The sequence below is a fragment of the Protomyctophum parallelum genome (genome assembly GCF_964188405.1).
Source record: "Protomyctophum parallelum genome assembly, chromosome: 3".
NCBI classification, from domain to species: Eukaryota; Metazoa; Chordata; class Actinopteri; order Myctophiformes; family Myctophidae; genus Protomyctophum; species Protomyctophum parallelum.
Genome location: NC_139698.1, coordinates 17354226 through 17366243, shown reverse-complemented (window position 1 = coordinate 17366243; position 12018 = coordinate 17354226). Strand labels below are relative to the sequence as shown.

Here is a 12018-nt window from a genome sequence, read left to right as displayed (position 1 = left end):
GACTCTATGGGAGCCAACCCAGGGCAAAGCGAGGGAAAGAAGCGTACCACCTATGTAGACGTGCTGCGGCGCGACAGCTTGGCTGACAACACTGCAGAGCTCAAGAACCTGATGTTGGATATAGGAAATTGTGGAGGTCAGCGATCCAGGAATCCCGAGTTGGTGTTGGCTATAGACCTCACTCTCACAGTAACTAATTTACGTAATCTCTCAAGAACAGCTTCCGAGCTGCTCTACTGAATCTGTCGGCAGGGCCATTCAGAACATGTATGCGTTGTTGTTAGTGGAATTAAAACAGAGGCGCCCCGCCGGAAGAGGAGGGCGCCTAAGACGGAGCAAACGGGGACAGCATCCCTGTGAGAGAGGCAGTATTATTGCAGCAGGTGTATCCACGTTTTTCCCCGCCAAGGAACTGGAGCTCCTTGTGTGTGTGCTTTTGTTTCATTCAGGCCGTGTTGCCATGTCTGCTTATTATAAGCAACCTTTGACTTGCTTTTTTTCTGCAAATAAATATTTAAGTAATAATAATCAAATAATAAAGTATTGGTAGTTGCTGGTTGATGTTTTTTTTGGTCTTTATTCTAAAGTGTACAGTAGTTGCTTATTTGGGCTTGCTTCCACATTTCTTCACATCAAGGAACCCCAGATTAATATGTAATTATTGTCCACGGACATCCATCTGTGCCTTTTTTATTATAATGTTTAAAACGTATACAAAATATTTTGATTTATTCTCAATGTGTTTTTAAATAACAGATGTACAACCTCACAATGTGTCGCTGTGAGCTTGTAGATCAGCTATTTTCATTTGTGGTTGTTTTCATAGACCATGTCACTAAAACTGGTAACACAGCAAGAGAAAGAGGAACTCATGCACACACAAAAGCAAAGACTTATGGGCCATATGAAAAAGGTGAATAGCTTCAAAATATCACAGGCCAACAGAGAGGCTGTATCGGCAGCTTTTCTGTGAAAGCCTTTGCCTGCAACTCGATAAGAGGCTTTCAGAGCTGGATCGACACATGATTAATGTCTGTCGAGGGATTTGAGGCTATAGCTTGGAAGTCTTGCACATTCTGTTTGTTTTGTTTTGTTTTGTTTTGTTTGGCGGCCACTGCCTCCTCCAAGCGATGCATCAGTGTTAAAATGATCCCTGGTAAGACAGATATGCCTAAAACATTATACTTGCCCTCAACTACAACTAAAAATAAAAAAGTTAAATGTAATGTAATGTATGTAAAATATGTATTTCTTTCATAAATAGAGACTCTTGGCCCGGGCGGCTGGCGTAGCCATCTGGGCTTCTTGGCTGCATGGTAATCCAGTCTGGCAGTGTGCCGCGGATTCGACTTCAGATCCCTGCCTTTACTGTGTGTCACACCCTGTGGTAGCTCTCAACCCCGTTGAAGAGACTATAGTCCGGCAGCCGACAGGCTTCTTTTGTTTAAAGTGGGACATTTGGTATATAGTATTTGTATTGGCCTAAAATATTGTCTATATTATATATTCATGAATCCACTTGCTGACTGGCTGTAAGTATTGGGCAATTTGTTTTATAGGGGTTTCTTGTACCAGCTCTCTCTTGGCCTGTGGGGCGACTGTGGCTCAAGAGGTAGAGCAGGTCATCCAATGATCCATGGGTCAGCGGCTCGAATCCCAGCTCCTCCTGTCTACATGTCGAAGTGTCCTTGGGCAAGACACTGAACCCTAAATTGCTCCCGATGTGCTGGTTGGTGCCTTTTGCATGGCTTCCGCCGCTATATAAATGCAAATTTATGTGACATGTCAAACTAGGGGGTTTTCATGATTCTGAATCCATTCCAAGTTAGCATCCGGCAGTTTCTAAATGCTGGGGACCCATACTCAACATTTCTAACATAAAACTTTAGGATACTCAAAATGTCCGGGTTCACAATGGGGCTCTATGGGCTCATTGGGCTGTCAAGTAGACTATAATTCTGTCTAGTTGCAATAAAAAAATAACACACAAACAAAAAACGAATACAAAAAAAAACTCAAATAAAACCATCTACGGGATTTAAATCATAGAATAAAACAAACTCAAAGCCATACCGTTCCACTGCCTGCAGCAGGGTCATTCTCGGGGCGATTAACTCATCACGGGAGTGTTGTGCACATGCTAATGCTTCCCCTCGGCCGCCCAGGGAAATCAACAGTTAACACAGTTAGCCAATTATGTTGCCTCTCGCCGTCTGGGCTTGTTGAAGAGATCGAATCACGCCTCGTCCTCAAATATGTGCTCCTGCGGGAGCGAACACACGTTGGCCTCGAGTTCAAGACCCCTCCGATAAAGAACGCGTATGATGACAGACGTGCACGAACGCATAGATTTTGTAACCCATTTTTTTTTCACCCAGTGTCAATTATCTAATACTAATAAGCTCTATACTCCCTCTGTCAACCTGGGGAGACATCGTGCTTCCTTCAATGCATGACGAGGAGTCCAAGACGGGTCATGCTACTTAAAGCATGTTTGAAAATGTTGCCTTATATTGGATGTTAATGGCTTATTATGCTAATTATGAAAATTGTCCGACATACAGTATGCAAGTTAGCATCCGGCAGTTTCTAAATGCTCATACTCAAAATTTCTAACATAAAACCTTAGGGTGCTCAAAATGTCAAGTAGACTCATTCTCTCTAATAAAGTATTCAATCAATGTATCAATCAATCAATCAAGGCCAGTTCATGTCCCTTTTTGTGACGGCACTGTCACAGACGCCGTTCAGACGGCCAGGTGTCGACATGAGCCCATCATCCCAAAACCTATACCGGTTGTTCAAGGATTTTGTGACTCGTCACCTATAGGGACACAATATTCGCTATCGGGACGCAACTCGAACGGCGCAGAGTCTGTCGGGTCAAGTGAACTACGCAAACAATTAAGTGCCTCAAGTTGTCTTGAGACGGCGGGCCTCTGTCGCGGTCAATAACTATACTTTATTGTCCCAAAAAAAACAGTCTGCAGTAAGACTGCGAGATGCACTTCCGCGTTGCCCACAGAAGCTGGACGTGGTTATGAACACAAGCAGTTTTAGGCTTTATTTTAAATAAATAATTACAGTTTGAAACCAATGTTTGTACTTTGACTCAAGTTAATAGTATAGTATTTCTATATTACAGTAAAGTATTGATACCTTTACTTCAGTAAAAAAACACACCCGTGTGAACTGAGTGGTGCAACTCCCCTCTCTCCCCCCCCCTCCCCTCTCTCTCTCTCTCTCTCTCTCTCTCTCTCTCTCTCTCTCTCTCTCTCTCTCTCTCTCTCTCTCATTAGCAGGCAACAGTGCAGCACTGTCTCTCTCTCTGTTTATGGCACAACAGCGCCCCTACTGGTACTCATAGTCATATACTGGTGCTCATTAACGTCACATAGGTGGGTGAACCAACACATAGGTAGGTGGGTGAACACGGACATTGCTGTTCCTTGGAGTGGTTGCACCACTCAAACAAAAAAAAGGTGAGAATATTGTTTTTTCCACCACTGGGACTGTGTGCACTGCAGACATACAATATCCCACGGCCAGGGTGGTCCGAGGGATGGGATGGAAGCGAGCAGCAGCACTCCACAGCAGACCTTCACATCTCAGGCTGACAGAAGTGCAGACATATACGGTATGTGATGCTTGGTGTTCTGGCAGCATCTCTTAGCCATTAACCCATTTTGCACCGGAACCCCTTTTGGTGTTTAAAGCATTCATGTTATACTTTAGCTATTGGAAAAATAGCAAGCTCATAGCGTGCCACCGAGTGGCGCTGGTCTGCTATTTTTATTTTTTTTATCATGAAAATGAGCAAACGTTTTTTAAATAAAATCTTTGCTTCCGGGGGGTACTCTGGAACAGCACATTTTGAGGCGTCGGGGACCTATTACATATTACGTTTGGGGTCCTTGAAATTAAATAGTTTGAGAACCACTGACAGAAACATAGGTTTTTCAGAAAACTGTCTGATTTGGAAGACGATTTGGTCGATTTGTAGAAATCAGGTCTAAATGGGTTAAATATGTAGCTGCTCAATCTTGAATAATTTCACAGGTAGGCTGTACAACGTTTTAGTTTAAAACCTGGTTATCAATATTCACATTCTACTCCACAGCTAGGGGTGTGGGTAACGTTGAAGATGGAGAGGGCCACTATATACTGTGTATATAGTTCCAAACTCACTCCCGAGGGCCACATTGCATATACTGTCATATAAAAAATAGCAGATCTGCTATATTGTTTATTTAATTTCACATGTGAAATATCAATTTGTACTTTAAAATTTAAAAAACAACAACAAAGCCAGTTGATTGTAAGATCATGTCATGCACACCTCCGTCCCCGTCCCGTCCTCTGCGAGAGTAAGGGCACGGTAGCCTGTCTGACCACTCTTCACTTAAGAGTCCAGAGTTTATGCCACCCAAAATAAGTAACCTTCACATATCATGGCAAAATACCCTGTTGACTAATGTCCGTGTGTATTGGCCTCTGCAATGCATTTCCAATGGATGTCGCATGGTTTGACAAGACAGTCTTGTTTGATGGGGGATAGGGGGGGTGAACACAGCCATCAAACAAGACTGTCTTGTCAAACAATGTGACAGCGGCCATTAGACACGGACAAGACACAAGACACGGACAAGACAGCTGCCTCAATAGTGTGAATGAGGCCTTAGGAATCCCTTTAGGTCAACATTTCCCTAAATTCTAATTTGTTCAGCGAAGCATCAACAAAACATAATAACATGTAAAATGTTGAAAAGACAGATACAACATTCACACAGGATTAGATTGAAATCTTCCATCTGCGTCTGCATTGTTGATCTCTTCTTTGCAATGCTGCACTCCTGTAGTTCTCCTGTCACTAGGTGGGTATATGACGTCACAGCGCCGCGCCGGGAGTGCTTCCCATTCCACAGAGCGCAAAAGTGTCGTGTTGACACTGCACTTGGGCTACGCACTATTTCCCCCCGCCCGAGCCCGCTTCCAAAGGCCAGTGGGGATGTACCCTGGCTGGCTGGTGTACCGTGCAGTGTACATCGCCACGGCGCAGCCGTACTGCGCACCTCAGTCACCTGACCTCTCGGCATTTCTAGTATTTTCTACCTCTTCACCAACAGCCCGAGCAGCGAGGAGGAAAGAGGAAATAAACAGTAACAGTAGTACGTTTTATAATCTTTAATGTGTTGTTGTGTCACGGAAGGTAATTTTAATATCTTTGGGATAGTATTTAGTTCTTTAAGCTATCAAATGTATCATGACAGAGCCAAATAAAAAATATCCACTGGCAGCCATTACTGTTTTGGTTTTTAGGCCACGGAATTTACTTTCAAGTTATTTTAGGGGAGTAGTTAGTTGTTTAAACTTCATATATGTGGTCAATTAATCATAAAACGGCCTATTTAAAAATATCCCACAACGATGTCGGAGAATTCAGAGAACCGTGTTGTCTCGGCCACACACGAGATTTACCCGTGTGTGGCTCCCCCTTGTCGGCATAGCTAGAAGCAATCCCCCGTTGCTCCTACGTATGATGCCCGTGGCTCTCACCGCTGTATGATATGAGTCTGTTGTGGATAGTTACAGCCTACATGCAATTCGTTTCTGCATATAGCCTATTCACTTAATGATAAATATTTGGATAGAATACAGACTATCGTCTGATTTTACAATATACATTGGGGTCCCAGAGATATAAATTACATTATGGGGGTTCATAGCCTAATTTAGGTCAAACTGGGGGTCCCTTGAAATGAAACAATGTAAAAATCTGTAAAAACATTTTTATGGGGGGTCTGTCCTTGGCATATCTTTTCTAATGGGGGTCCGCAGGATAATGAGTATGACATGAAAAAGTTTGGGAAGCACTGCTATAGAGGACTAGAAAAGTCCACACAAAAAATAGAAGATATACAAGCTCACAACACGTTGTAGTGCGACATGTTGTGACTTGTGAGCTTGTAGATTGGCTATTTTCAGTCATTTATTAATTCATGTAATTTTAAGGTGAAAGTGATCAAACTAGCAATAGAATACAAGTTTAGAAGCATATTCCAGAAACATGAACAGTCTCAGAAATGCCATGATTTCTTCAGCTGGTCTGCCTAAAACATCATTACATTGAGATTTTATTTAGCTTTATTCCATGTATAATGCACTTAATACTTTAACCTTCTTACGGTTGCATCTCTGTTAAATTATGTATTGTCTCTATTGTGTTAATGTGGTGTATTTAATCTCTGTTGTTGTTAGTGTCATTCTGGAGAAAATGGGCCTTGCCCAAAAGGTGCTCAGTGGGAGAACTTCAAGGCCAAATACAAAGTAGCCTAAATATGTAATTATACATTTGAAATGACTATTTTTAATCATGGCATTTAATAGGGCCAAGTTCTAATGTTTATGACATGGCAACCTGTTGTAAAGTCATCAGAACATATTACCCAAGCACAAAAGCCATCTTTTTTTTAACAATAAGGGAATTCTAACTTGTCTGAGTTGTAGCACTACTGCCATACAAATAACCTGTTAAGCCAGTGGTTCTGAAACCTTCATTCTCCACTGCCTTAGGAGTGCAAGTATCCAAAGACGGGTGAGGAGGTGGCCTGCAGCGGCGGGCCTACAGCAGGCCTACAGCAGCACCACCACGTGAGACTGCCATGTCTGGAAGTCTCTGGAGCGGAGCCGGACCGCTGGCCTACAGCACCACCAGGCCTAGCCGAGGCCATACCAGACCATAGTGGTACAGCTACACTGGGGTCTGGAGCAGGGTCAGGAACACCAGGGCCCAATGTGCAGGCTGGCCCGAAGAAGAGGGGGAGAGATGATGTGCTCCTTGAGCTCCTCAAAGAGGACATGAGACTTCAGAGGGAAGCAGAGGAGCTGTTCTCTCTACTGGAGAGAATGGTTGATAAGTAGCTAGTTTACATTTAAATGTAGTAGAGAGAACAGCCTGTTCATCCTCTCTCTGCAATGTGTAATGTTCATGTTCAGTTCAGTGCAATCTATTTTCAGTTCAGTGCAATCTGTTTGTTTGTGTTTAATGTACAATTAATGTACTTTTTATGTATTTATTTGTGTTAATTTCCTACTGGAATTACTTGATTTTGACGGGTTTCAGACGGGAGTCTGAGATACGTTATCCTTGTTCAATGTTCATTCATTTTTATACCGAAGACAAAATAACAATAAATAAATAATAATAAATAAATGGGTATGGCAAAACTTAACTTAAATAATAATCACTATTATGGGTCCATAAAACATTTATTCAGCTCTTTTGAATGCATTAATTGCATACACTATTCAGTGATATATTTTCTTGTGATAAATGTAGCCTATATCCATTTGGAGCTGAGAGTTGGCCTGTTTTAACCTTTTCATTCATGTAAATGCAAATGTGATTAACTGATTAAGAGTAGCATTCTGATGAATTAATTTCTCTCAGTTGAATTAACAGTTTATACTGACTTTACAGTAGGCTATATAGGCCTATATGTGGTTGTTTTAAATGTAAAAGTAGACCTATATTGTCAAAGTTAAATGTCATTATAGCAATAAACTTAGCCTACCGGTATATGAAAATGAACTAGCTGTTAGCTGGCTGTAAAGGTATAGGCATACACAAATTAACCATGAACAAGCTCATAGCGTAGATCAGTGATTGATCTGCTAATATAAATCAAACAGCAGATGTGACGATAGTCTGTATTCTATCCAAATGTAAAAACATTTATCATTAAGTGAATAGGCTATATGCAGGTAAGGTTACAGGTAGCCTATATCCTTCCTTTCAGCAACTCTGCAAGGAGTCAGGACTCAGGTTAAATCAGATTCGACCATAGACTCGACGTAGTAATAATAATAACAATAATATAATAGCTGTTATTTATAATGCACTTGACATTTGGGGAAATAAAACAATTAGAAACGAATTGCATGTAGGCTGTAAATATCCACAACAGACTCATATCATACAGCGGTGAGAGCCACGGGCATCATACGTAGGAGCAACGGGGAATTGCTTCTAGCTATGCCGACAAGGGGGAGCCACACACGGGTACATCTCGTGTGTGGCCGAGACAACACGGTTCTCTGAATTCTCCGACATCGTTGTGGGATATTTTTAAATAGGCCGTTTCATGATTAATTGACCATATGAAGTTTAAACAACTAAATATTCCACTAAAATAACTTGAAAGTAAATTCCGTGGACTAAAAAAGTAGTTTTTAAACGTTTAAAAAACACTGCGGTCAGCGCGGTGAAAACAGTAATGGCTGCCAGTCGGGAACGCTCGGCTCCGCTTGGCTCCGCCCAGCTCCACTCGGCTCCGCCCAGCTCCGAAGTGAACGCTGTCCCATTCCACAGACATACCCTCTGCGTGTGCCCTATGCCACCTACACAGGGTAGTGCCAGTGCAGTGACCTACCCTATCCTACCTAGTACCGAACCTTGTAGGGTGAACCCCCTGAATTGGGATTCACCTATTGTCTCTCTGGTTCTGGTCATTTTGCTTCAGCCAGCCAGCTGCTGCTGCAGTCCTCTGTCCATTATTCACTGGAGATGTCCTCTTTCTTTTGTTATTTTTTCCTTCACAGCAGTGTTACTGTGAGGCTCATCTGTAACCGTGCCGCATTCGGAGTCTATTCATCTCCCCACTCTTCCAGGGTTTACCCTCGAAGGACTTGTGTTGATCTAGAATGACTCATGGTGGTTATACAGTCTGTTTGCTTCTTAATAGCTTGATCCTGTGTTTTGCGAGCCGGTCTGGAACTCCGGATCTGCATTCTGGAAGTCTTCTTCCCAAATCTCCTCCGACGGAACCCCAAGTTGTGTTCGTGAAGACCGTTGTCCTCTAGTCACCAAACAGTTCACGCCGGTTCCACGATGCCATTATGTTTATGGAAAATAATTTGGAAGACATAGTAGTTGTCGACATCTTCAGTTTATTCAGTGACAGTCAGAAGCAGAGAGGCAAACCCCTAGAGTCCAGCTACCATCTCTCCATACACGCCACAGAGTTCTCCGTCTCCGTACCACTCTCTCTTCCTCTCTCCTCCGCTCTCCTCCTCACAGGAGGAGTGGTCCCCACTTTATATTCTTGAGTTACATGAGTCATCTTTCGCATGAGTATATGACCGGTATCCCGGTTACAGATGTTGACAGAAATAAACATTACCTTAAAAGTACATCCACGTCTCTCTAACTCTTTGGTCTTTAAGCTGTTTGGCTAATACACAATATCACGCTGCTTAGTCGTGGCAGATTACACAATGCCGCTTGGGCTAGGGCTAGGGTTAGGGTTCCATTGTTATCTAATATGTGTTGGCGATATTCCCAGACATTCTTGTTCTAGTCCAGATGTTGACACACAGCACTAGCCTCTCTCTCGTTCTGATATTAGGCCCGGTTACATTTCTGATTATCAGCACTAGCCTCTCTCTCGTTCTGATATTAGGCCCGGTTACATTTCTGATTATCAGTGTATGTGTCTTGAACACAAGGCTTGCATAATTATGTCCAGTTATTGTAAAAACCATAACAGAACAGCAGTGGTGGGATAAGTCATTTACTTAGTGAAAAGATGGAAGCTATGCACGTCCCAACAATATCCGAAATTCAGAATTGAATTGAGTAAAAGTACAACAGTGTTGGCATAAACATTAGTTTAAAGTACCACAAGTAGAAAGTTCTCCCGTTTCCCCCCTTTTTTAATCTAGAAAATGTATTATAAAAAATAGCATTTTATTTTTAAATAGCAGATCTACAAGCTCACGAGCTGAAGTGGTTTGTAATACTTATTATATTATACCATGTTATGAGAGCCACAGCAGAGCCATGAGAATGCCATAAGGAACTGTGAATTAAGCTGCTTGCAAATTAATGCAGCTTGAACCCATTTAGACCTGAAAAACCTATGTTTCTGTGGCTCAATCCCAATTGCCTCCCTCAAGCCCTGAGCCCTGAACCCTCATTGACTTTAGTGACGTCAGCTGTAAGTGCTTGAGGGTGAGAGGCTGCAAGGGCTCCAAATTGTTGTGAAAGAAATGGGACAGCACTTTGAAGATGAGTCCGCCATTCATGACACTTTGCATCACTTTATAAAAAAACTGTCCTTATTCACAGCCAGTCCTACATGCTTGGCCTATTTATACATGTCTATCATGTCTATTTTAGTATTTAAGTGTGTCCTGTGTGATAGGGGTTGTAATATTCATATATAATTATATTCATTATAAATTGCATTTCCATATTATTTTACTTTGCTCATTAGTCATTTCTCATCATGTTTCCCTTATTATTATTATTATTATTAGAGAACAGTGAGAAAGCACTATTGTGTTCTAACCGCGATACATAACTAATTTGCATACATAAATTATTGACGTTCGGAGGATCACCCTCATTCCCCTGGTAATGCTATGAACTGTGGGTAATTTCTTTGCAAAAGTCAGCCAAAGTCAGCATCCATGCTGACTTTGGCAAAGGGCACATAAAGGGGCGGAGCCCTCACTGACTGACCGATTTCAAATGGGACATCCCTCAAGCCCTCGCAGACTTCACATGAACGCGCAGCTAAGTCAGTGAGTGACTCATTGAGTCAGCAAGGGAGTGGATTGGGATTGGGCCTTTAGTCAGTCATGGTGCTCAAACATTTTCATGTCAAGGACCTGACACACAAAACCTGTGGACATTGATTTATTTTCGCTTTCGTACAACTAAAAGCCATCAGTGGGTTTCGTCGACTAATGTTGAAATGTTTGCAGCCTACAAAAGAGCCACTCCGTAACTAGTAGCGCGACCAGACTCAATCGAGGGGGGACACTGTGTCAAAGCCATAGACAGGGCCAGGCGGGCCTGGTAGCCAGTCATGGTGTATAAAAGTATAATATTTGCCTCTGAGATTGAAGTAGTGGAGTAGAAGTAAACGTACGTACAGTACACAAAATAACATTTGTACAGTATAGGACTACTTGAGTAAATGTACTTGTTAAATGTACTTACCCAATCTATTTTACCTTGTCTTGTCAAAACATTGTATTGGGAGTGCCTTGGGAGTTTGTGAGAGATAGAATATTTTTTTTTCCACCCACTCGTTCACGGTTTTAAACTTCTGTGATGTGACAATAAACGGCCAAGCTACACCAGGCAATTTTGCGCGCGTGCAAATTGGATAGGACCAATATATGTCAATGATACCAGCTACACCAGACGCACGGATACCGCGGGCCATCCTACGCGTGCTCTAAAAATAGGATTGGTTCTAATTTTTTTACGTGCGTATGCCCCCATGTGCGCGTATCTATATATCCTCCCGTAAGGTCCCGCACAAACCTGCCGCGCGTCTGACAGATCGATGTAGCCAGGGCATTTGGCTTACGCACGCACGGTCCGCGCGTTTAGAGTAAATGGGCGAGAAAAGCCTGGTGTAGCTTGGCCGAAAGTCGGATCCCAGCTATGCGTGCGTGCGTGCGTGCATGCGTTTTATGTGTGGCTGTAGCTGGGGTGAAAGCCCAAGACAAATTTCCCTTGTGGACAATAACGTTTACCTTGACCTTGTGCGGCCGTGCGCACATTCCATTTGGATCTCATGATACTGTATTATTTGCAGTCCAAAGAGTCATATAGTGACTGTTCACTTCGCTTTTACTGCACTGAACAGCTACACACAGTACAGTACATTTCAGCAGTGGTGGAAAAAGTACTCAATTGTTTTACTTAAGTAAAAGTACCAATACTGCAATTTAGAACTACTAAGTTACAAGTAAAAGTACGGAATTTAAAATGTACTTTAAGTACTAAAAGTAAAAGTACTCATTATGCAGAATGTGCCATTTCACACATATTTTCAAATGGCCAAAATGTATAGGATAGAAGTGGTTAATGCTGTATTCTAATCAAAATTAAAATCTCCAAAGTAACTAGTAACTAAAGTTTTCAAATAATTAGTAAGAGTAAAAGTACAAATTTGGCTCTGAGATGTAGTGGAGTAGAAGTAAAAGTACTGGAAATTG

General features: G+C 42.2%; 1 protein-coding gene across 1 annotated transcript in view; it reads right to left on the bottom strand.

Moving 5' to 3' along the window:
* The window catches only part of cpne4a (copine IVa), a gene marked incomplete at its 3' end in the record, with an annotated part of 235482 nt that overhangs the window by 154592 nt on the left and 68872 nt on the right, over window positions 1-12018 (bottom strand).